Source organism: Pseudorasbora parva, chromosome 8, assembly GCF_024679245.1.
Source record: "Pseudorasbora parva isolate DD20220531a chromosome 8, ASM2467924v1, whole genome shotgun sequence".
Lineage (NCBI taxonomy): Eukaryota > Metazoa > Chordata > Actinopteri > Cypriniformes > Gobionidae > Pseudorasbora > Pseudorasbora parva.
Genome location: NC_090179.1, coordinates 7,640,943 through 7,663,504, shown reverse-complemented (window position 1 = coordinate 7,663,504; position 22,562 = coordinate 7,640,943). Strand labels below are relative to the sequence as shown.

The window sequence follows — 22,562 nt, the reverse complement described above, 5'->3', positions numbered from 1 at the left end:
GCTTGTACACTGGTACCATCGATAAGTCTGACAACACCCTTCTTTCAGCAGATGCTCTAAGATATCATGGTGGAATTAGGCCATATGTGAACAATGAAGCTTTAACATACCCTTTCCCTAAAATTATTGAGCTGTTGCATATATCAGTGTGTGCAATAAGGTATACAGTGGCGAGATAGTTTGCTGGGCCTTACCACCTTGGTGAGAGCTTGCTGGGACCTGAGGGCTACATATGCCTTGAGCGGCCAGCAAACTTGTGCTTGCTAAGGCAGCACATATACTAAAATTGGATCGATACAGAGAAGATTAGCATGGCCCCTGCGAAAGGATGACACGCAAATCCGTGAAGCGCTCCATATTTATGCAGCTGTGATCAAGGCCTGCTTCACAGGTCTAAATGCATCCCCTCCTGCCACTCTTTATTTTCGTTTGTGTTCTCTTCCAAATCAGGAAAATTCTGTCAAGTCCTTCACTGCCTCAAGATCTCCATAGGATCAACTCCTCCTGCTGCATATCGTGTCCAGTTACATCGAGTTTATACTCCCTTGACAAAGACATCAAAGGATGTTTCGTCTTTCTGCCAACTTTTTTTCTCACGAAAACGTAGAGGCCACGCCTTCTTCAGTGCTTGTACACTGGTACCATCGATAAGTCTGACAACACCCTTCTTTCAGCAGATGCTCTATGATATCATGGTGGAATTAGGCCATATGTGAACAATGAAGCTTTAACATACCCTTTCCCTAAAATTATTGAGCTGTTGCATATATCAGTGTGTGCAATAAGGTATATAGTGGCGAGATAGTTTGCTGGGCCTTACCACCTTGGTGAGAGCTTATTGGGACCTGAGGGGTACATATGCCTTGAGCGGCCAGCAAACTTGTTCTTGCTAAGGCAGCACATATACTAAAATTGGATCGATACAGAGAAGATTAGCATGGCCCCTGCGAAAGGATGACACGCAAATCCGTGAAGCGCTCCATATTTATGCAGCTGTGATCAAGGCCTGCTTCACAGGTCTAAAAGCATCCCCTCCTGCCACTCTTTGTTTTCGTTTGTGTTCTCTTCCAAATCAGGAAAATTCTGTCAAGTCCTTCACTGCCTCAAGATCTCCATAGGATCAACTCCTCCTGCTGCATATCGTGTCCAGTTACATCGAGTTTATACTCCCTTGACAAAGACATCAAAGGATGTTTCGTCTTTCTGCCAACTTTTTTTCTCACGAAAACGTAGAGGCCACGCCTTCTTCAGTGCTTGTACACTGGTACCATCGATAAGTCTGACAACACCCTTCTTTCAGCAGATGCTCTATGATATCATGGTGGAATTAGGCCATATGTGAACAATGAAGCTTTAACATACCCTTTCCCTAAAATGATTGAGCTGTTGCATATATCAGTGTGTGCAATAAGGTATACAGTGTCGAGATAGTTTGCTGGGCCTTACCACCTTGGTGAGAGCTTGCTGGGACCTGAGGTGTACATATGCCTTGAGCGGCCAGCAAAGTTGTGCTTGCTAAGGCAGCACATATACTAAAATTGGATCGATACAGAGAAGATTAGCATGGCCCCTGCGAAAGGATGACACGCAAATCCGTGAAGCGCTCCATATTTATGCAGCTGTGATCAAGGCCTGCTTCACAGGTCTAAATGCATCCCCTCCTGCCACTCTTTATTTTCGTTTGTGTTCTCTTCCAAATCAGGAAAATTCTGTCAAGTCCTTCACTGCCTCAAGATCTCCATAGGATCAACTCCTCCTGCTGCATATCGTGTCCAGTTACATCGAGTTTATACTCCCTTGACAAAGACATCAAAGGATGTTTCGTCTTTCTGCCAACTTTTTTTCTCACGAAAACGTAGAGGCCACGCCTTCTTCAGTGCTTGTACACTGGTACCATCGATAAGTCTGACAACACCCTTCTTTCAGCAGATGCTCTATGATATCATGGTGGAATTAGGCCATATGTGAACAATGAAGCTTTAACATACCTTTTCCCTAAAATTATTGAGCTGTTGCATATATCAGTGTGTGCATATATCAGTGTCCAAATCAGGAAAATTCTGTCAAGTCCTTCACTGCCTCAAGATCTCCATAGGATCAACTCCTCCTGCTGCAGATTGTGTCCAGTTACATCGAGTTTATACTCCCTTGACAAAGACATCAAAGGATGTTTCGTCTTTCTGCCAACTTTTTTTCTCACGAAAACGTAGAGGCCACGCCTTCTTCAGTGCTTGTACACTGTTACCATCGATAAGTCTGGCAACACCCTTCTTTCAGCAGATGCTCTAAGATATCATGGTGGAATTAGGTCATATGTCAACAAGGAAGCTTTAACATACCCTTTCCCTAAAATTATTGAGCTATTGCATATATCAGTGTGTGCAATAAGGTATACAGTGGCGAGATAGTTTGCTGGGCCTTACCACCTTGGTGAGAGCTTGCTGGGACCTGAGGGCTACATATGCCTTGAGTGGCCAGCAGAGTTGTGCTTGCTAAGGCAGCACATATACTAAAATTGGATCGATACAGAGAAGATTAGCATGGCCCCTGCGAAAGGATGACACGCAAATCCGTGAAGCGCTCCATATTTATGCAGCTGTGATCAAGGCCTGCTTCACAGGTCTAAAAGCATCCCCTCCTGCCACTCTTTATTTTCGTTTGTGTTCTCTTCCAAATCAGGAAAATTCTGTCAAGTCCTTCACTGCCTCAAGATCTCCATAGGATCAACTCCTCCTGCTGCATATCGTGTCCAGTTACATCGAGTTTATACTCCCTTGACAAAGACATCAAAGGATGTTTCGTCTTTCTGCCAACTTTTTTTCTCACGAAAACGTAGAGGCCACGCCTTCTTCAGTGCTTGTACACTGGTACCATCGATAAGTCTGACAACACCCTTCTTTCAGCAGATGCTCTAAGATATCATGGTGGAATTAGGCCATATGTGAACAATGAAGCTTTAACATACCCTTTCCCTAAAATTATTGAGCTGTTGCATATATCAGTGTGTGCAATAAGGTATACAGTGGCGAGATAGTTTGCTGGGCCTTACCACCTTGGTGAGAGCTTGCTGGGACCTGAGGGCTACATATGCCTTGAGCGGCCAGCAAACTTGTGCTTGCTAAGGCAGCACATATACTAAAATTGGATCGATACAGAGAAGATTAGCATGGCCCCTGCGAAAGGATGACACGCAAATCCGTGAAGCGCTCCATATTTATGCAGCTGTGATCAAGGCCTGCTTCACAGGTCTAAATGCATCCCCTCCTGCCACTCTTTATTTTCGTTTGTGTTCTCTTCCAAATCAGGAAAATTCTGTCAAGTCCTTCACTGCCTCAAGATCTCCATAGGATCAACTCCTCCTGCTGCATATCGTGTCCAGTTACATCGAGTTTATACTCCCTTGACAAAGACATCAAAGGATGTTTCGTCTTTCTGCCAACTTTTTTTCTCACGAAAACGTAGAGGCCACGCCTTCTTCAGTGCTTGTACACTGTTACCATCGATAAGTCTGGCAACACCCTTCTTTCAGCAGATGCTCTAAGATATCATGGTGGAATTAGGTCATATGTCAACAAGGAAGCTTTAACATACCCTTTCCCTAAAATTATTGAGCTATTGCATATATCAGTGTGTGCAATAAGGTATACAGTGGCGAGATAGTTTGCTGGGCCTTACCACCTTGGTGAGAGCTTGCTGGGACCTGAGGGCTACATATGCCTTGAGTGGCCAGCAGAGTTGTGCTTGCTAAGGCAGCACATATACTAAAATTGGATCGATACAGAGAAGATTAGCATGGCCCCTGCGAAAGGATGACACGCAAATCCGTGAAGCGCTCCATATTTATGCAGCTGTGATCAAGGCCTGCTTCACAGGTCTAAAAGCATCCCCTCCTGCCACTCTTTATTTTCGTTTGTGTTCTCTTCCAAATCAGGAAAATTCTGTCAAGTCCTTCACTGCCTCAAGATCTCCATAGGATCAACTCCTCCTGCTGCATATCGTGTCCAGTTACATCGAGTTTATACTCCCTTGACAAAGACATCAAAGGATGTTTCGTCTTTCTGCCAACTTTTTTTCTCACGAAAACGTAGAGGCCACGCCTTCTTCAGTGCTTGTACACTGGTACCATCGATAAGTCTGACAACACCCTTCTTTCAGCAGATGCTCTAAGATATCATGGTGGAATTAGGCCATATGTGAACAATGAAGCTTTAACATACCCTTTCCCTAAAATTATTGAGCTGTTGCATATATCAGTGTGTGCAATAAGGTATACAGTGGCGAGATAGTTTGCTGGGCCTTACCACCTTGGTGAGAGCTTGCTGGGACCTGAGGGCTACATATGCCTTGAGCGGCCAGCAAAGTTGTGCTTGCTAAGGCAGCACATATACTAAAATTGGATCGATACAGAGAAGATTAGCATGGCCCCTGCGAAAGGATGACACGCAAATCCGTGAAGCGCTCCATATTTATGCAGCTGTGATCAAGGCCTGCTTCACAGGTCTAAATGCATCCCCTCCTGCCACTCTTTATTTTCGTTTGTGTTCTCTTCCAAATCAGGAAAATTCTGTCAAGTCCTTCACTGCCTCAAGATCTCCATAGGATCAACTCCTCCTGCTGCATATCGTGTCCAGTTACATCGAGTTTATACTCCCTTGACAAAGACATCAAAGGATGTTTCGTCTTTCTGCCAACTTTTTTTCTCACGAAAACGTAGAGGCCACGCCTTCTTCAGTGCTTGTACACTGTTACCATCGATAAGTCTGGCAACACCCTTCTTTCAGCAGATGCTCTAAGATATCTTGGTGGAATTAGGCCATATGTCAACAAGGAAGCTTTAACATACCCTTTCCCTAAAATTATTGAGCTATTGCATATATCAGTGTGTGCAATAAGGTATATAGTGGCGAGATAGTTTGCTGGGCCTTACCACCTTGGTGAGAGCTTATTGGGACCTGAGGGCTACATATGCCTTGAGCGGCCAGCAAACTTGTGCTTGCTAAGGCAGCAAATATACTAAAATTGGATCGATACAGAGAAGATTAGCATGGCCCCTGCGAAAGGATGACACGCAAATCCGTGAAGCGCTCCATATTTATGCAGCTGTGATCAAGGCCTGCTTCACAGGTCTAAAAGCATCCCCTCCTGCCACTCCTTATTTTCGTTTGTGTTCTCTTCCAAATCAGGAAAATTCTGTCAAGTCCTTCACTGCCTCAAGATCTCCATAGGATCAACTCCTCCTGCTGCATATCGTGTCCAGTTACATCGAGTTTATACTCCCTTGACAAAGACATCAAAGGATGTTTCGTCTTTCTGCCAACTTTTTTTCTCACGAAAACGTAGAGGCCACGCCTTCTTCAGTGCTTGTACACTGTTACCATCGATAAGTCTGGCAACACCCTTCTTTCAGCAGATGCTCTAAGATATCATGGTGGAATTAGGTCATATGTCAACAAGGAAGCTTTAACATACCCTTTCCCTAAAATTATTGAGCTATTGCATATATCAGTGTGTGCAATAAGGTATACAGTGGCGAGATAGTTTGCTGGGCCTTACCACCTTGGTGAGAGCTTGCTGGGACCTGAGGGCTACATATGCCTTGAGTGGCCAGCAGAGTTGTGCTTGCTAAGGCAGCACATATACTAAAATTGGATCGATACAGAGAAGATTAGCATGGCCCCTGCGAAAGGATGACACGCAAATCCGTGAAGCGCTCCATATTTATGCAGCTGTGATCAAGGCCTGCTTCACAGGTCTAAAAGCATCCCCTCCTGCCACTCTTTATTTTCGTTTGTGTTCTCTTCCAAATCAGGAAAATTCTGTCAAGTCCTTCACTGCCTCAAGATCTCCATAGGATCAACTCCTCCTGCTGCATATCGTGTCCAGTTACATCGAGTTTATACTCCCTTGACAAAGACATCAAAGGATGTTTCGTCTTTCTGCCAACTTTTTTTCTCACGAAAACGTAGAGGCCACGCCTTCTTCAGTGCTTGTACACTGGTACCATCGATAAGTCTGACAACACCCTTCTTTCAGCAGATGCTCTAAGATATCATGGTGGAATTAGGCCATATGTGAACAATGAAGCTTTAACATACCCTTTCCCTAAAATTATTGAGCTGTTGCATATATCAGTGTGTGCAATAAGGTATACAGTGGCGAGATAGTTTGCTGGGCCTTACCACCTTGGTGAGAGCTTGCTGGGACCTGAGGGCTACATATGCCTTGAGCGGCCAGCAAACTTGTGCTTGCTAAGGCAGCACATATACTAAAATTGGATCGATACAGAGAAGATTAGCATGGCCCCTGCGAAAGGATGACACGCAAATCCGTGAAGCGCTCCATATTTATGCAGCTGTGATCAAGGCCTGCTTCACAGGTCTAAATGCATCCCCTCCTGCCACTCTTTATTTTCGTTTGTGTTCTCTTCCAAATCAGGAAAATTCTGTCAAGTCCTTCACTGCCTCAAGATCTCCATAGGATCAACTCCTCCTGCTGCATATCGTGTCCAGTTACATCGAGTTTATACTCCCTTGACAAAGACATCAAAGGATGTTTCGTCTTTCTGCCAACTTTTTTTCTCACGAAAACGTAGAGGCCACGCCTTCTTCAGTGCTTGTACACTGGTACCATCGATAAGTCTGACAACACCCTTCTTTCAGCAGATGCTCTATGATATCATGGTGGAATTAGGCCATATGTGAACAATGAAGCTTTAACATACCCTTTCCCTAAAATTATTGAGCTGTTGCATATATCAGTGTGTGCAATAAGGTATATAGTGGCGAGATAGTTTGCTGGGCCTTACCACCTTGGTGAGAGCTTATTGGGACCTGAGGGGTACATATGCCTTGAGCGGCCAGCAAACTTGTTCTTGCTAAGGCAGCACATATACTAAAATTGGATCGATACAGAGAAGATTAGCATGGCCCCTGCGAAAGGATGACACGCAAATCCGTGAAGCGCTCCATATTTATGCAGCTGTGATCAAGGCCTGCTTCACAGGTCTAAAAGCATCCCCTCCTGCCACTCTTTGTTTTCGTTTGTGTTCTCTTCCAAATCAGGAAAATTCTGTCAAGTCCTTCACTGCCTCAAGATCTCCATAGGATCAACTCCTCCTGCTGCATATCGTGTCCAGTTACATCGAGTTTATACTCCCTTGACAAAGACATCAAAGGATGTTTCGTCTTTCTGCCAACTTTTTTTCTCACGAAAACGTAGAGGCCACGCCTTCTTCAGTGCTTGTACACTGGTACCATCGATAAGTCTGACAACACCCTTCTTTCAGCAGATGCTCTATGATATCATGGTGGAATTAGGCCATATGTGAACAATGAAGCTTTAACATACCCTTTCCCTAAAATGATTGAGCTGTTGCATATATCAGTGTGTGCAATAAGGTATACAGTGTCGAGATAGTTTGCTGGGCCTTACCACCTTGGTGAGAGCTTGCTGGGACCTGAGGTGTACATATGCCTTGAGCGGCCAGCAAAGTTGTGCTTGCTAAGGCAGCACATATACTAAAATTGGATCGATACAGAGAAGATTAGCATGGCCCCTGCGAAAGGATGACACGCAAATCCGTGAAGCGCTCCATATTTATGCAGCTGTGATCAAGGCCTGCTTCACAGGTCTAAATGCATCCCCTCCTGCCACTCTTTATTTTCGTTTGTGTTCTCTTCCAAATCAGGAAAATTCTGTCAAGTCCTTCACTGCCTCAAGATCTCCATAGGATCAACTCCTCCTGCTGCATATCGTGTCCAGTTACATCGAGTTTATACTCCCTTGACAAAGACATCAAAGGATGTTTCGTCTTTCTGCCAACTTTTTTTCTCACGAAAACGTAGAGGCCACGCCTTCTTCAGTGCTTGTACACTGGTACCATCGATAAGTCTGACAACACCCTTCTTTCAGCAGATGCTCTATGATATCATGGTGGAATTAGGCCATATGTGAACAATGAAGCTTTAACATACCTTTTCCCTAAAATTATTGAGCTGTTGCATATATCAGTGTGTGCATATATCAGTGTCCAAATCAGGAAAATTCTGTCAAGTCCTTCACTGCCTCAAGATCTCCATAGGATCAACTCCTCCTGCTGCAGATTGTGTCCAGTTACATCGAGTTTATACTCCCTTGACAAAGACATCAAAGGATGTTTCGTCTTTCTGCCAACTTTTTTTCTCACGAAAACGTAGAGGCCACGCCTTCTTCAGTGCTTGTACACTGTTACCATCGATAAGTCTGGCAACACCCTTCTTTCAGCAGATGCTCTAAGATATCATGGTGGAATTAGGTCATATGTCAACAAGGAAGCTTTAACATACCCTTTCCCTAAAATTATTGAGCTATTGCATATATCAGTGTGTGCAATAAGGTATACAGTGGCGAGATAGTTTGCTGGGCCTTACCACCTTGGTGAGAGCTTGCTGGGACCTGAGGGCTACATATGCCTTGAGTGGCCAGCAGAGTTGTGCTTGCTAAGGCAGCACATATACTAAAATTGGATCGATACAGAGAAGATTAGCATGGCCCCTGCGAAAGGATGACACGCAAATCCGTGAAGCGCTCCATATTTATGCAGCTGTGATCAAGGCCTGCTTCACAGGTCTAAAAGCATCCCCTCCTGCCACTCTTTATTTTCGTTTGTGTTCTCTTCCAAATCAGGAAAATTCTGTCAAGTCCTTCACTGCCTCAAGATCTCCATAGGATCAACTCCTCCTGCTGCATATCGTGTCCAGTTACATCGAGTTTATACTCCCTTGACAAAGACATCAAAGGATGTTTCGTCTTTCTGCCAACTTTTTTTCTCACGAAAACGTAGAGGCCACGCCTTCTTCAGTGCTTGTACACTGGTACCATCGATAAGTCTGACAACACCCTTCTTTCAGCAGATGCTCTAAGATATCATGGTGGAATTAGGCCATATGTGAACAATGAAGCTTTAACATACCCTTTCCCTAAAATTATTGAGCTGTTGCATATATCAGTGTGTGCAATAAGGTATACAGTGGCGAGATAGTTTGCTGGGCCTTACCACCTTGGTGAGAGCTTGCTGGGACCTGAGGGCTACATATGCCTTGAGCGGCCAGCAAACTTGTGCTTGCTAAGGCAGCACATATACTAAAATTGGATCGATACAGAGAAGATTAGCATGGCCCCTGCGAAAGGATGACACGCAAATCCGTGAAGCGCTCCATATTTATGCAGCTGTGATCAAGGCCTGCTTCACAGGTCTAAATGCATCCCCTCCTGCCACTCTTTATTTTCGTTTGTGTTCTCTTCCAAATCAGGAAAATTCTGTCAAGTCCTTCACTGCCTCAAGATCTCCATAGGATCAACTCCTCCTGCTGCATATCGTGTCCAGTTACATCGAGTTTATACTCCCTTGACAAAGACATCAAAGGATGTTTCGTCTTTCTGCCAACTTTTTTTCTCACGAAAACGTAGAGGCCACGCCTTCTTCAGTGCTTGTACACTGGTACCATCGATAAGTCTGACAACACCCTTCTTTCAGCAGATGCTCTATGATATCATGGTGGAATTAGGCCATATGTGAACAATGAAGCTTTAACATACCCTTTCCCTAAAATTATTGAGCTGTTGCATATATCAGTGTGTGCATATATCAGTGTCCAAATCAGGAAAATTCTGTCAAGTCCTTCACTGCCTCAAGATCTCCATAGGATCAACTCCTCCTGCTGCAGATTGTGTCCAGTTACATCGAGTTTATACTCCCTTGACAAAGACATCAAAGGATGATTCGTCTTTCTGACAACTTTTTTTCTCACGAAAACGTAGAGGCCACGCCTTCTTCAGTGCTTGTACACTGGTACCATCGATAAGTCTGGCAACACCCTTCTTTCAGCAGATGTTCTAAGATATCATGGTGGAATTAGGCCATACGTGAACAATGAAGCTTTAACATACCCTTTCCCTAAAATTATTGAGCTGTTGCATATATCAGTGTGTGCAATAAGGTATACAGAGGCGCGATAGTTCGCTGGGCCTTACCACCTTGGTGAGAGCTTGCTGGGACCTGAGGTGTACATATGCCTTGAGCGGCCAGCAAACTTGTGCTTGCTAAGGCAGCACATATACTAAAATTGGATCGATACAGAGAAGATTATCATGGCCCCTGCGAAAGGATGACACGCAAATCCGTGAGGCGCTCCATATTTATGCAGCTGTGATCAAGGCCTGCTTCACAGGTCTAAAAGCATCCCCTCCTGCCACTCCTTATTTTCGTTTGTGTTCTCTTCCAAATCAGGAAAATTCTGTCAAGTCCTTCACTGCCTCAAGATCTCCATAGGATCAACTCCTCCTGCTGCATATCGTGTCCAGTTACATCGAGTTTATACTCCCTTGACAAAGACATCAAAGGATGTTTCGTCTTTCTGCCAACTTTTTTTCTCACGAAAACGTAGAGGCCACGCCTTCTTCAGTGCTTGTACACTGGTACCATCGATAAGTCTGACAACACCCTTCTTTCAGCAGATGCTCTATGATATCATGGTGGAATTAGGCCATATGTGAACAATGAAGCTTTAACATACCCTTTCCCTAAAATTATTGAGCTGTTGCATATATCAGTGTGTGCATATATCAGTGTCCAAATCAGGAAAATTCTGTCAAGTCCTTCACTGCCTCAAGATCTCCATAGGATCAACTCCTCCTGCTGCAGATTGTGTCCAGTTACATCGACTTTATACTCCCTTGACAAAGACATCAAAGGATGATTCGTCTTTCTGCCAACTTTTTTTCTCACGAAAACGTAGAGGCCACGCCTTCTTCAGTGCTTGTACACTGGTACCATCGATAAGTCTGGCAACACCCTTCTTTCAGCAGATGTTCTAAGATATCATGGTGGAATTAGGCCATACGTGAACAATGAAGCTTTAACATACCCTTTCCCTAAAATTATTGAGCTGTTGCATATATCAGTGTGTGCAATAAGGTATACAGTGGCGCGATAGTTTGCTGGGCCTTACCACCTTGGTGAGAGCTTGCTGGGACCTGAGGTGTACATATGCCTTGAGCGGCCAGCAAACTTGTGCTTGCTAAGGCAGCACATATACTAAAATTGGATCGATACACAGAAGATTAGCATGGCCCCTGCGAAAGGATGACACGCAAATCCGTGAAGCGCTCCATATTTATGCAGCTGTGATCAAGGCCTGCTTCACAGGTCTAAAAGCATCCCCTCCTGCTACTCTTTATTTTCGTTTGTGTTCTCTTCCAAATCAGGAAAATTCTGTCAAGTCCTTCACTGCCTCAAGATCTCCATAGGATCAACTCCTCCTGCTGCAGATTGTGTCCAGTTACATCGAGTTTATACTCCCTTGACAAAGACATCAAAGGAAAATTCGTCTTTCTGCCAACTTTTTTTCTCACGAAAACGTAGAGGCCACGCCTTCTTCAGTGCTTGTACACTGGTACCATCGATAAGTCTGGCAACACCCTTCTTTCAGCAGATGTTCTAAGATATCATGGTGGAATTAGGCCATATGTGAACAATGAAGCTTTAACATACCCTTTCCCTAAAATTATTGAGCTGTTGCATATATCAGTGTGTGCAATAAGGTATACAGTGGCGAGATAGTTTGCTGGGCCTTACCACCTTGGTGAGAGCTTGCTGGGACCTGAGGGCTACATATGCCTTGAGTGGCCAGCAAACTTGTGCTTGCTAAGGCAGCACATATACTAAAATTGGATTGATACAGAGAAGATTAGCATGGCCCCTGCGAAAGGATGACACGCAAATCCGTGAAGCGCTCCATATTTATGCAGCTGTGATCAAGGCCTGCTTCACAGGTCTAAAAGCATCCCCTCCTGCAACTCTTTATTTTCGTTTGTGTTCTCTTCCAAATCAGGAAAATTCTGTCAAGTCCTTCACTGCCTCAAGATCTCCATAGGATCAACTCCTCCTGCTGCATATCGTGTCCAGTTACATCGAGTTTATACTCCCTTGACAAAGACATCAAAGGATGTTTCGTCTTTCTGCCAACTTTTTTTCTCACGAAAACGTAGAGGCCACGCCTTCTTCAGTGCTTGTACACTGGTACCATCGATAAGTCTGGCAACACCCTTCTTTCAGCAGATGCTCTATGATATCATGGTGGAATTAGGCCATATGTGAACAATGAAGCTTTAACATACCCTTTCCCTAAAATTATTGAGCTGTTGCATATATCAGTGTGTGCAATAAGGTATACAGTGGCGAGATAGTTTGCTGGGCCTTACCACCTTGGTGAGAGCTTGCTGGGACCTGAGGGCTACATATGCCTTGAGCGGCCAGCAAAGTTGTGCTTGCTAAGGCAGCACATATACTAAAATTAGATCGATACAGAGAAGATTAGCAGGGCCCCTGCGAAAGGATGACACGCAAATCCGTGAAGCGCTCCATATTTATGCAGCTGTGATCAAGGCCTGCTTCACAGGTCTAAAAGCATCCCCTCCTGCCACTCCTTATTTTCGTTTGTGTTCTCTTCCAAATCAGGAAAATTCTGTCAAGTCCTTCACTGCCTCAAGATCTCCATAGGATCAACTCCTCCTGCTGCATATCGTGTCCAGTGACATCGAGTTTATACTCCCTTGACAAAGACATCAAAGGATGTTTCGTCTTTCTGCCAACTTTTTTTCTCACGAAAACGTAGAGGCCACGCCTTCTTTAGTGCTTGTACACTGGTACCATCGATAAGTCTGACAACACCCTTCTTTCAGCAGATGCTCTATGATATCATGGTGGAATTAGGCCATACGTGAACAATGAAGCTTTAACATACCCTTTCCCTAAAATGATTGAGCTGTTGCATATATCAGTGTGTGCAATAAGGTATACAGTGTCGAGATAGTTTGCTGGGCCTTACCACCTTGGTGAGAGCTTGCTGGGACCTGAGGTGTACATATGCCTTGAGCGGCCAGCAAACTTGTGCTTGCTAAGGCAGCACATATACTAAAATTGGATCGATACAGAGAAGTTTAGCATGGCCCCTGCGAAAGGATGACACGCAAATCCGTGAAGCGCTCCATATTTATGCAGCTGTGATCAAGGCCTGCTTCACAGGTCTAAAAGCATCCCCTCCTGCAACTCTTTATTTTCGTTTGTGTTTTCTTCCAAATCAGGAAAATTCTGTCAAGTCCTTCACTGCCTCAAGATCTCCATAGGATCAACTCCTCCTGCTGCAGATTGTGTCCAGTTACATCGAGTTTATACTCCCTTGACAAAGACATCAAAGGATGATTCGTCTTTCTGCCAACTTTTTTTATCACGAAATGTAGAGGCCACGCCTTCTTCAGTGCTTGTACACTGGTACCATCGATAAGTCTGACAACACCCTTCTTTCAGCAGATGCTCTATGATATCATGGTGAAATTAGGCCATATGTGAACAATGAAGCTTTAACATACCCTTTCCCTAAAATTATTGAGCTGTTGCATATATCAGTGTGTGCAATAAGGTATACAGTGGCGAGATAGTTTGCTGGGCCTTACCACCTTGGTGAGAGCTTGCTGGGACCTGAGGTGTACATATGCCTTGAGCGGCCAGCAAAGTTGTGCTTGCTAAGGCAGCACATATACTAAAATTAGATCGATACAGAGAAGATTAGCATGGCCCCTGCGAAAGGATGATACGCAAATCCGTGAAGCGCTCCATATTTATGCAGCTGTGATCAAGGCCTGCTTCACAGGTCTAAAAGCATCCCCTCCTGCCACTCCTTATTTTCGTTTGTGTTCTCTTCCAAATCAGGAAAATTCTGTCAAGTCCTTCACTGCCTCAAGATCTCCATAGGATCAACTCCTCCTGCTGCATTTCGTGTCCAGTTACATCGAGTTTATACTCCCTTGACAAAGACATCAAAGGATGTTACGTCTTTCTGCCAACTTTTTTTCTCACGAAAACGTAGAGGCCACGCCTTCTTCAGTGCTTGTACACTGGTACCATCGATAAGTCTGACAACACCCTTCTTTCAGCAGATGCTCTATGATATCATGGTGGAATTAGGCCATATATGAACAATGAAGCTTTAACATACCCTTTCCCTAAAATTATTGAGCTGTTGCATATATCAGTGTGTGCAATAAGGTATACAGTGTCGAGATAGTTTGCTGGGCCTTACCACCTTGGTGAGAGCTTGCTGGGACCTGAGGTGTACATATGCCTTGAGCGGCCAGCAAACTTGTGCTTGCTAAGGCAGCACATATACTAAAATTGGATTGATACAGAGAAAATTAACATGGCCCCTGAAAAAGGATGACATGGAAATCCGTGAAGTGCTCCATATTTATGCAGCTGTGATCAAGGCCTGCTTCACAGGTCTAAAAGCATCCCCTCCTGCAACTCTTTATTTTCGTTTGTGTTCTCTTCCAAATCAGGAAAATTCTGTCAAGTCCTTCACTGCCTCAAGATCTCCATAGGATCAACTCCTCCTGCTGCAGATTGTGTCCAGTTACATCGAGTTTATACTCCCTTGACAAAGACATCAAAGGATGTTTCGTCTTTCTGCCAACTTTTTTTCTCACGAAAACGTAGAGGCCACGCCTTCTTCAGTGCTTGTACACTGGTACCATCGATAAGTCTGACAACACCCTTCTTTCAGCAGATGCTCTATGATATCATGGTGGAATTAGGCCATACGTGAACAATGAAGGTTTAACATACCCTTTCCCTAAAATGATTGAGCTGTTGCATATATCAGTGTGTGCAATAAGGTATACAGTGGCGAGATAGTTTGCTGGGCCTTACCACCTTGGTGAGAGCTTGCTGGGACCTGAGGTGTACATATGCCTTGAGCGGCCAGCAAACTTGTGCTTGCTAAGGCAGCACATATACTAAAATTGGATCGATACAGAGAAGATTAGCATGGCCCCTGCGAAAGGACGACATGCATATCTGTGAAGTGCTCCATATTTATGCAGCTGTGATCAAGGCCTGCTTCACAGGTCTAAAAGCATCCCCTCCTGCAACTCTTTATTTTCGTTTGTGTTCTCTTCCAAATCAGGAAAATTCTGTCAAGTCCTTCACTGCCTCAAGATCTCCATAGGATCAACTCCTCCTGCTGCAGATTGTGTCCAGTTACATCGAGTTTATACTCCCTTGACAAAGACATCAAAGGATGATTCGTCTTTCTGACAACTTTTTTTCTCACGAAAACGTAGAGGCCACGCCTTCTTCAGTGCTTGTACACTGGTACCATCGATAAGTCTGGCAACACCCTTCTTTCAGCAGATGTTCTAAGATATCATGGTGGAATTAGGCCATACGTGAACAATGAAGCTTTAACATACCCTTTCCCTAAAATTATTGAGCTGTTGCATATATCAGTGTGTGCAATAAGGTATACAGTGGCGCGATAGTTTGCTGGGCCTTACCACCTTGGTGAGAGCTTGCTGGGACCTGAGGTGTACATATGCCTTGAGCGGCCAGCAAACTTGTGCTTGCTAAGGCAGCACATATACTAAAATTGGATCGATACAGAGAAGATTAGCATGGCCCCTGCGAAAGGATGACACGCAAATCCGTGAAGCGCTCCATATTTATGCAGCTGTGATCAAGGCCTGCTTCACAGGTCTAAAAGCATCCCCTCCTGCAACTCTTTATTTTCGTTTGTGTTCTCTTCCAAATCAGGAAAATTCTGTCAAGTCCTTCACTGCCTCAAGATCTCCATAGGATCAACTCCTCCTGCTGCAGATTGTGTCCAGTTACATCGAGTTTATACTCCCTTGACAAAGACATCAAAGGATGATTCGTCTTTCTGCCAACTTTTTTTATCACGAAATGTAGAGGCCACGCCTTCTTCAGTGCTTGTACACTGGTACCATCGATAAGTCTGACAACACCCTTCTTTCAGCAGATGCTCTATGATATCATGGTGAAATTAGGCCATATGTGAACAATGAAGCTTTAACATACCCTTTCCCTAAAATTATTGAGCTGTTGCATATATCAGTGTGTGCAATAAGGTATACAGTGGCGAGATAGTTTGCTGGGCCTTACCACCTTGGTGAGAGCTTGCTGGGACCTGAGGTGTACATATGCCTTGAGCGGCCAGCAAAGTTGTGCTTGCTAAGGCAGCACATATACTAAAATTAGATCGATACAGAGAAGATTAGCATGGCCCCTGCGAAAGGATGATACGCAAATCCGTGAAGCGCTCCATATTTATGCAGCTGTGATCAAGGCCTGCTTCACAGGTCTAAAAGCATCCCCTCCTGCCACTCCTTATTTTCGTTTGTGTTCTCTTCCAAATCAGGAAAATTCTGTCAAGTCCTTCACTGCCTCAAGATCTCCATAGGATCAACTCCTCCTGCTGCATTTCGTGTCCAGTTACATCGAGTTTATACTCCCTTGACAAAGACATCAAAGGATGTTACGTCTTTCTGCCAACTTTTTTTCTCACGAAAACGTAGAGGCCACGCCTTCTTCAGTGCTTGTACACTGGTACCATCGATAAGTCTGACAACACCCTTCTTTCAGCAGATGCTCTATGATATCATGGTGGAATTAGGCCATATATGAACAATGAAGCTTTAACATACCCTTTCCCTAAAATTATTGAGCTGTTGCATATATCAGTGTGTGCAATAAGGTATACAGTGTCGAGATAGTTTGCTGGGCCTTACCACCTTGGTGAGAGCTTGCTGGGACCTGAGGTGTACATATGCCTTGAGCGGCCAGCAAACTTGTGCTTGCTAAGGCAGCACATATACTAAAATTGGATTGATACAGAGAAGATTAACATGGCCCCTGAAAAAGGATGACATGGAAATCCGTGAAGTGCTCCATATTTATGCAGCTGTGATCAAGGCCTGCTTCACAGGTCTAAAAGCATCCCCTCCTGCAACTCTTTATTTTCGTTTGTGTTCTCTTCCAAATCAGGAAAATTCTGTCAAGTCCTTCACTGCCTCAAGATCTCCATAGGATCAACTCCTCCTGCTGCAGATTGTGTCCAGTTACATCGAGTTTATACTCCCTTGACAAAGACATCAAAGGATGATTCGTCTTTCTGCCAACTTTTTTTCTCACGAAATGTAGAGGCCACGCCTTCTTCAGTGCTTGTACACTGGTACTATCGATAAGTCTGACAACACCCTTCTTTCAGCAGATGCTCTATGATATCATGGTGAAATTAGGCCATATGTGAACAATGAAGCTTTAACATACCCTTTCCCTAAAATTATTGAGCTGTTGCATATATCAGTGTGTACAATAAGGTATACAGTGTCGAGATAGTTTGCTGGGCCTTACCACCTTGGTGAGAGCTTGCTGGGACCTGAGGTGTACATATGCCTTGAGCGGCCAGCAAACTTGTGCTTGCTAAGGCAGCACATATACTAAAATGGATCGATACAGAGAAGATTAGCATGGCCCCTGCGAAAGGATGACACCCAAATCCGTGAAGTGCTCCATATTTATGCAGCTGTGATCAAGGCCTGCTTCACAGGTCTAAAAGCATCCCCTCCTGCCACTCTTTATTTTCGTTTGTGTTCTCTTCCAAATCAGGAAAATTCTGTCAAGTTCTTCACTGCCTCAAGATCTCCATAGGATAAACTCCTCCTGCTGCATATCGTGTCCAATTACATCGAGTTTATACTCCCTTGACAAAGACATCAAAGGATGTTTCGTCTTTCTGCCAACTTTTTTTCTCACGAAAACGTAGAGGCCACGCCTTCTTCAGTGCTTGTACACTGGTACCATCGATAAGTCTGACAACACCCTTCTTTCAGCAGATGCTCTATGATATCATGGTGGAATTAGGCCATATATGAACAATGAAGCTTTAACATACCCTTTCCCTAAAATTATTGAGCTGTTGCATATATCAGTGTGTGCAATAAGGTATACAGTGTCGAGATAGTTTGCTGGGCCTTACCACCTTGGTGAGAGCTTGCTGGGACCTGAGGTGTACATATGCCTTGAGCGGCCAGCAAACTTGTGCTTGCTAAGGCAGCACATATACTAAAATTGGATCGATACAGAGAAGATTAGCATGGCCCCTGCGAAAGGATGACACGCAAATCCGTGAAGCGCTCCATATTTATGCAGCTGTGATCAAGGCCTGCTTCACAGGTCTAAAAGCATCCCCTCCTGCCACTCCTTATTTTCGTTTGTGTTCTCTTCCAAATCAGGAAAATTCTGTCAAGTCCTTCACTGCCTCAAGATCTCCATAGGATCAACTCCTCCTGCTGCATATCGTGTCCAGTTACATCGAGTTTATACTCCCTTGACAAAAACATCAAAGGATGTTTCGTCTTTCTGCCAACTTTTTTTCTCACGAAAACGTAGAGGCCACGCCTTCTTCAGTGCTTGTACACTGGTACCATCGATAAGTCTGACAACACCCTTCTTTCAGCAGATGCTCTATGATATCATGGTGGAATTAGGCCATATGTGAACAATGAAGCTTTAACATACCCTTTCCCTAAAATTATTGAGCTGTTGCATATATCAGTGAGTGCAATAAGGTATACAGTGGCGAGATAGTTTGCTGGGCCTTACCACCTTGGTGAGAGCTTGCTGGGACCTGAGGGCTAAATATGTCTTGAGCGGCCAGCAAAGTTGTGCTTGCTAAGGCAGCACATATACTAAAATTGGATCGATACAGAGAAGATTAGCATGGCCCCTGCGAAAGGATGACACGCAAATCCGTGAAGCGCTCCATATTTATGCAGCTGTGATCAAGGCCTGCTTCACAGGTCTAAAAGCATCCCCTCCTGCCACTCCTTATTTTCGTTTGTGTTCTCTTCCAAATCAGGAAAATTCTGTCAAGTCCTTCACTGCCTCAAGATCTCCATAGGATCAACTCCTCCTGCTGCAGATTGTGTCCAGTTACATCGAGTTTATACTCCCTTGACAAAGACATCAAAGGATGTTTCGTCTTTCTGCCAACTATTTTCTCACGAAAACGTAGAGGCCACGCCTTCTTCAGTGCTTGTACACTGTTACCATCGATAAGTCTGGCAACACCCTTCTTTCAGCAGAGGCTCTAAGATATCATGGTGGAATTAGGCCATATGTCAACAAGGAAGCTTTAACATACCCTCTCCCTAAAATTATTGAGCTATTGCATATATCAGTGTGTGCAATAAGGTATATAGTGGCGAGATAGTTTGCTGGGCCTTACCACCTTGGTGAGAGCTTATTGGGACCTGAGGGGTATATATGCCTTGAGCGGCCAGCAAACTTGTGCTTGCTAAGGCAGCACATATACTAAAATTGGATCGATACAGAGAAGACTAGCATGGCCCCTGCGAAAGGATGACACGCAAATCCGTGAAGCGCTCCATATTTATGCAGCTGTGATCAAGGCCTGCTTCACAGGTCTAAAAGCATCCCCTCCTGCCACTCCTTATTTTCGTTTGTGTTCTCTTCCAAATCAGGAAAATTCTGTCAAGTCCTTCACTGCCTCAAGATCTCCATAGGATCAACTCCTCCTGCTGCATATCGTGTCCAGTTACATCGAGTTTATACTCCCTTGACAAAGACATCAAAGGATGTTTCGTCTTTCTGCCAACTTTTTTTTCTCATGAAAACGTAGAGGCCACGCCTTCTTCAGTGCACCCTTCTTTCAGCAGATGCTCTATGATATCATGGTGAAATTAGGCCATATGTGAACAATGAAGCTTTAACATACCCTTTCCCTAAAATTATTGAGCTGTTGCATATATCAGTGTGTGCAATAAGGTATACAGTGTCGAGATAGTTTGCTGGGCCTTACCACCTTGGTGAGAGCTTGCTGGGACCTGAGGTGTACATATGCCTTGAGCGGCCAGCAAAGTTGTGCTTGCTAAGGCAGCACATATACTAAAATTGGATCGATACAGAGAAGATTAGCATGGCCCCTGCGAAAGGATGACACGCAAATCCGTGAAGCGCTCCATATTTATGCAGCTGTGATCAAGGCCTGCTTCACAGGTCTAAAAGCATCCCCTCCTGCCACTCTTTATTTTCGTTTGTGTTCTCTTCCAAATCAGGAAAATTCTGTCAAGTTCTTCACTGCCTCAAGATCTCCATAGGATCAACTCCTCCTGCTGCATATCGTGTCCAGTTACATCGAGTTTATACTCCCTTGACAAAGACATCAAAGGATGTTTCGTCTTTCTGCCAACTTTTTTTCTCACGAAAACGTAGAGGCCACACCTTCTTCAGTGCTTGTACACTGGTACCATCGATAAGTCTGACAACACCCTTCTTTCAGCAGATGCTCTATGATATCATGGTGGAATTAGGCCATATATGAACAATGAAGCTTTAACATACCCTTTCCCTAAAATTATTGAGCTGTTGCATATATCAGTGTGTGCAATAAGGTATACAGTGTCGAGATAGTTTGCTGGGCCTTACCACCTTGGTGAGAGCTTGCTGGGACCTGAGGTGTACATATGCCTTGAGCGGCCAGCAAACTTGTGCTTGCTAAGGCAGCACATATACTAAAATTGGATCGATACAGAGAAGATTAGCATGGCCCCTGCGAAAGGATGACACGCAAATCCGTGAAGCGCTCCATATTTATGCAGCTGTGATCAAGGCCTACTTCACAGGTCTAAAAGCATCCCCTCCTGCCACTCCTTATTTTCGTTTGTGTTCTCTTCCAAATCAGGAAAATTCTGTCAAGTCCTTCACTGCCTCAAGATCTCCATAGGATCAACTTCTCCTGCTGCATATCGTGTCCAGTTACATCGAGTTTATACTCCCTTGACAAAGACATCAAAGGATGTTTCGTCTTTCTGCCAACTTTTTTCTCACGAAAACGTAGAGGCCACGCCTTCTTCAGTGCTTGTACACTGTTACCATCGATAAGTCTGGCAACACCCTTCTTTCAGCAGATGCTCTAAGATATCATGGTGGAATTAGGCCATATGTCAACAAGGAAGCTTTAACATACCCTTTCCCTAAAATTATTGAGCTATTGCATATATCAGTGTGTGCAATAAGGTATATAGTGGCGAGATAGTTTGCTGGGCCTTACCACCTTGGTGAGAGCTTATTGGGACCTGAGGGGTATATATGCCTTGAGCGGCCAGCAAACTTGTGCTTGCTAAGGCAGCACATATACTAAAATTGGATCGATACAGAGAAGATTAGCATGGCCCCTGCGAAAGGATGACACGCAAATCCGTGAAGCGCTCCATATTTATGCAGCTGTGATCAAGGCCTGCTTCACAGGTCTAAAAGCATCCCCTCCTGCCACTCCTTATTTTCGTTTGTGTTCTCTTCCAAATCAGGAAAATTCTGTCAAGTCCTTCACTGCCTCAAGATCTCCATAGGATCAACTCCTCCTGCTGCATATCGTGTCCAGTTACATCGAGTTTATACTCCCTTGACAAAGACATCAAAGGATGTTTCGTCTTTCTGCCAACTTTTTTTCTCATGAAAACGTAGAGGCCACGCCTTCTTCAGTGCTTGTACACTGGTACCATCGATAAGTCTGACAACACCCTTCTTTCAGCAGATGCTCTATGATATCATGGTGGAATTAGGCCATACGTGAACAATGAAGCTTTAACATACCCTTTCCCTAAAATGATTGAGCTGTTGCATATATCAGTGTGTGCAATAAGGTATACAGTGTCGAGATAGTTTGCTGGGCCTTACCACCTTGGTGAGAGCTTGCTGGGACCTGAGGTGTACATATGCCTTGAGCGGCCAGCAAAGATAGTTTGCTGGGCCTTACCACCTTGGTGAGAGCTTGCTGGGACCTGAGGTGTACATATGCCTTGAGCGGCCAGCAAAGTTGTGCTTGCTAAGGCAGCACATATACTAAAATTAGATCGATACAGAGAAGATTAGCATGGCCCCTGCGAAAGGATGACACGCAAATCCGTGAAGCGCTCCATATTTATGCAGCTGTGATCAAGGCCTGCTTCACAGGTCTAAAAGCATCCCCTCCTGCCACTCTTTATTTTCGTTTGTGTTCTCTTCCAAATCAGGAAAATTCTGTCAAGTTCTTCACTGCCTCAAGATCTCCATAGGATCAACTCCTCCTGCTGCATATCGTGTCCAGTTACATCGAGTTTATACTCCCTTGACAAAGACATCAAAGGATGTTACGTCTTTCTGCCAACTTTTTTTCTCACGAAAACGTAGAGGCCACGCCTTCTTCAGTGCTTGTACACTGGTACCATCGATAAGTCTGACAACACCCTTCTTTCAGCAGATGCTCTATGATATCATGGTGGAATTAGGCCATATATGAACAATGAAGCTTTAACATACCCTTTCCCTAAAATTATTGAGCTGTTGCATATATCAGTGTGTGCAATAAGGTATACAGTGTCGAGATAGTTTGCTGGGCCTTACCACCTTGGTGAGAGCTTGCTGGGACCTGAGGTGTACATATGCCTTGAGCGGCCAGCAAACTTGTGCTTGCTAAGGCAGCACATATACTAAAATTGGATTGATACAGAGAAGATTAACATGGCCCCTGAAAAAGGATGACATGGAAATCCGTGAAGTGCTCCATATTTATGCAGCTGTGATCAAGGCCTGCTTCACAGGTCTAAAAGCATCCCCTCCTGCAACTCTTTATTTTCGTTTGTGTTCTCTTCCAAATCAGGAAAATTCT

General features: G+C 44.3%; 34 non-coding genes across 34 annotated transcripts; all 34 read left to right on the top strand.

The window, feature by feature from the left end:
• The first annotated feature begins 256 nt into the window (after positions 1–256).
• LOC137085628 (U6 spliceosomal RNA) lies at positions 257–363 on the top strand. The gene has a single exon (XR_010907192.1). It is a non-coding gene; the product is annotated as a U6 spliceosomal RNA (small nuclear RNA).
• Positions 364–886: 523 nt separating this feature from the next.
• LOC137085387 (U6 spliceosomal RNA) lies at positions 887–989 on the top strand. Its single transcript, XR_010906981.1, has one exon. It is a non-coding gene; the product is annotated as a U6 spliceosomal RNA (small nuclear RNA).
• Positions 990–1,508: 519 nt separating this feature from the next.
• On the top strand, positions 1,509–1,615 carry LOC137085626 (U6 spliceosomal RNA). Its single transcript, XR_010907191.1, has one exon. It is a non-coding gene; the product is annotated as a U6 spliceosomal RNA (small nuclear RNA).
• Positions 1,616–2,485: 870 nt separating this feature from the next.
• LOC137085625 (U6 spliceosomal RNA) lies at positions 2,486–2,592 on the top strand. The gene has a single exon (XR_010907190.1). It is a non-coding gene; the product is annotated as a U6 spliceosomal RNA (small nuclear RNA).
• A 519-nt stretch (positions 2,593–3,111) lies between these two features.
• LOC137085624 (U6 spliceosomal RNA) lies at positions 3,112–3,218 on the top strand. Its single transcript, XR_010907189.1, has one exon. It is a non-coding gene; the product is annotated as a U6 spliceosomal RNA (small nuclear RNA).
• A 519-nt stretch (positions 3,219–3,737) lies between these two features.
• Positions 3,738–3,844, top strand: LOC137085623 (U6 spliceosomal RNA). Its single transcript, XR_010907188.1, has one exon. It is a non-coding gene; the product is annotated as a U6 spliceosomal RNA (small nuclear RNA).
• Positions 3,845–4,363: 519 nt separating this feature from the next.
• Positions 4,364–4,470, top strand: LOC137085622 (U6 spliceosomal RNA). Its single transcript, XR_010907187.1, has one exon. It is a non-coding gene; the product is annotated as a U6 spliceosomal RNA (small nuclear RNA).
• A 523-nt stretch (positions 4,471–4,993) lies between these two features.
• LOC137085845 (U6 spliceosomal RNA) lies at positions 4,994–5,096 on the top strand. The gene has a single exon (XR_010907400.1). It is a non-coding gene; the product is annotated as a U6 spliceosomal RNA (small nuclear RNA).
• Positions 5,097–5,615: 519 nt separating this feature from the next.
• On the top strand, positions 5,616–5,722 carry LOC137085621 (U6 spliceosomal RNA). The gene has a single exon (XR_010907186.1). It is a non-coding gene; the product is annotated as a U6 spliceosomal RNA (small nuclear RNA).
• Positions 5,723–6,241: 519 nt separating this feature from the next.
• On the top strand, positions 6,242–6,348 carry LOC137085620 (U6 spliceosomal RNA). The gene has a single exon (XR_010907185.1). It is a non-coding gene; the product is annotated as a U6 spliceosomal RNA (small nuclear RNA).
• A 523-nt stretch (positions 6,349–6,871) lies between these two features.
• LOC137085386 (U6 spliceosomal RNA) lies at positions 6,872–6,974 on the top strand. The gene has a single exon (XR_010906980.1). It is a non-coding gene; the product is annotated as a U6 spliceosomal RNA (small nuclear RNA).
• Positions 6,975–7,493: 519 nt separating this feature from the next.
• On the top strand, positions 7,494–7,600 carry LOC137085619 (U6 spliceosomal RNA). Its single transcript, XR_010907184.1, has one exon. It is a non-coding gene; the product is annotated as a U6 spliceosomal RNA (small nuclear RNA).
• Positions 7,601–8,470: 870 nt separating this feature from the next.
• On the top strand, positions 8,471–8,577 carry LOC137085618 (U6 spliceosomal RNA). Its single transcript, XR_010907183.1, has one exon. It is a non-coding gene; the product is annotated as a U6 spliceosomal RNA (small nuclear RNA).
• A 519-nt stretch (positions 8,578–9,096) lies between these two features.
• Positions 9,097–9,203, top strand: LOC137085617 (U6 spliceosomal RNA). Its single transcript, XR_010907182.1, has one exon. It is a non-coding gene; the product is annotated as a U6 spliceosomal RNA (small nuclear RNA).
• Positions 9,204–10,073: 870 nt separating this feature from the next.
• LOC137085396 (U6 spliceosomal RNA) lies at positions 10,074–10,180 on the top strand. The gene has a single exon (XR_010906989.1). It is a non-coding gene; the product is annotated as a U6 spliceosomal RNA (small nuclear RNA).
• Positions 10,181–11,050: 870 nt separating this feature from the next.
• Positions 11,051–11,157, top strand: LOC137085416 (U6 spliceosomal RNA). Its single transcript, XR_010907008.1, has one exon. It is a non-coding gene; the product is annotated as a U6 spliceosomal RNA (small nuclear RNA).
• Positions 11,158–11,676: 519 nt separating this feature from the next.
• Positions 11,677–11,783, top strand: LOC137085885 (U6 spliceosomal RNA). The gene has a single exon (XR_010907438.1). It is a non-coding gene; the product is annotated as a U6 spliceosomal RNA (small nuclear RNA).
• A 519-nt stretch (positions 11,784–12,302) lies between these two features.
• Positions 12,303–12,409, top strand: LOC137085414 (U6 spliceosomal RNA). The gene has a single exon (XR_010907006.1). It is a non-coding gene; the product is annotated as a U6 spliceosomal RNA (small nuclear RNA).
• Positions 12,410–12,928: 519 nt separating this feature from the next.
• LOC137085392 (U6 spliceosomal RNA) lies at positions 12,929–13,035 on the top strand. Its single transcript, XR_010906986.1, has one exon. It is a non-coding gene; the product is annotated as a U6 spliceosomal RNA (small nuclear RNA).
• A 518-nt stretch (positions 13,036–13,553) lies between these two features.
• LOC137085395 (U6 spliceosomal RNA) lies at positions 13,554–13,660 on the top strand. The gene has a single exon (XR_010906988.1). It is a non-coding gene; the product is annotated as a U6 spliceosomal RNA (small nuclear RNA).
• A 519-nt stretch (positions 13,661–14,179) lies between these two features.
• On the top strand, positions 14,180–14,286 carry LOC137085497 (U6 spliceosomal RNA). Its single transcript, XR_010907084.1, has one exon. It is a non-coding gene; the product is annotated as a U6 spliceosomal RNA (small nuclear RNA).
• Positions 14,287–14,805: 519 nt separating this feature from the next.
• Positions 14,806–14,912, top strand: LOC137085935 (U6 spliceosomal RNA). The gene has a single exon (XR_010907484.1). It is a non-coding gene; the product is annotated as a U6 spliceosomal RNA (small nuclear RNA).
• A 519-nt stretch (positions 14,913–15,431) lies between these two features.
• LOC137085616 (U6 spliceosomal RNA) lies at positions 15,432–15,538 on the top strand. Its single transcript, XR_010907181.1, has one exon. It is a non-coding gene; the product is annotated as a U6 spliceosomal RNA (small nuclear RNA).
• Positions 15,539–16,056: 518 nt separating this feature from the next.
• On the top strand, positions 16,057–16,163 carry LOC137085393 (U6 spliceosomal RNA). Its single transcript, XR_010906987.1, has one exon. It is a non-coding gene; the product is annotated as a U6 spliceosomal RNA (small nuclear RNA).
• Positions 16,164–16,682: 519 nt separating this feature from the next.
• Positions 16,683–16,789, top strand: LOC137085467 (U6 spliceosomal RNA). The gene has a single exon (XR_010907055.1). It is a non-coding gene; the product is annotated as a U6 spliceosomal RNA (small nuclear RNA).
• Positions 16,790–17,307: 518 nt separating this feature from the next.
• LOC137085430 (U6 spliceosomal RNA) lies at positions 17,308–17,413 on the top strand. Its single transcript, XR_010907022.1, has one exon. It is a non-coding gene; the product is annotated as a U6 spliceosomal RNA (small nuclear RNA).
• A 519-nt stretch (positions 17,414–17,932) lies between these two features.
• LOC137085615 (U6 spliceosomal RNA) lies at positions 17,933–18,039 on the top strand. The gene has a single exon (XR_010907180.1). It is a non-coding gene; the product is annotated as a U6 spliceosomal RNA (small nuclear RNA).
• A 519-nt stretch (positions 18,040–18,558) lies between these two features.
• On the top strand, positions 18,559–18,665 carry LOC137085614 (U6 spliceosomal RNA). The gene has a single exon (XR_010907179.1). It is a non-coding gene; the product is annotated as a U6 spliceosomal RNA (small nuclear RNA).
• A 518-nt stretch (positions 18,666–19,183) lies between these two features.
• Positions 19,184–19,290, top strand: LOC137085389 (U6 spliceosomal RNA). The gene has a single exon (XR_010906983.1). It is a non-coding gene; the product is annotated as a U6 spliceosomal RNA (small nuclear RNA).
• Positions 19,291–19,777: 487 nt separating this feature from the next.
• LOC137085613 (U6 spliceosomal RNA) lies at positions 19,778–19,884 on the top strand. The gene has a single exon (XR_010907178.1). It is a non-coding gene; the product is annotated as a U6 spliceosomal RNA (small nuclear RNA).
• Positions 19,885–20,403: 519 nt separating this feature from the next.
• On the top strand, positions 20,404–20,510 carry LOC137085612 (U6 spliceosomal RNA). The gene has a single exon (XR_010907177.1). It is a non-coding gene; the product is annotated as a U6 spliceosomal RNA (small nuclear RNA).
• A 518-nt stretch (positions 20,511–21,028) lies between these two features.
• On the top strand, positions 21,029–21,135 carry LOC137085610 (U6 spliceosomal RNA). The gene has a single exon (XR_010907176.1). It is a non-coding gene; the product is annotated as a U6 spliceosomal RNA (small nuclear RNA).
• Positions 21,136–21,733: 598 nt separating this feature from the next.
• LOC137085921 (U6 spliceosomal RNA) lies at positions 21,734–21,840 on the top strand. Its single transcript, XR_010907471.1, has one exon. It is a non-coding gene; the product is annotated as a U6 spliceosomal RNA (small nuclear RNA).
• Positions 21,841–22,359: 519 nt separating this feature from the next.
• LOC137085466 (U6 spliceosomal RNA) lies at positions 22,360–22,466 on the top strand. Its single transcript, XR_010907054.1, has one exon. It is a non-coding gene; the product is annotated as a U6 spliceosomal RNA (small nuclear RNA).
• Positions 22,467–22,562: the final 96 nt, after the last annotated feature.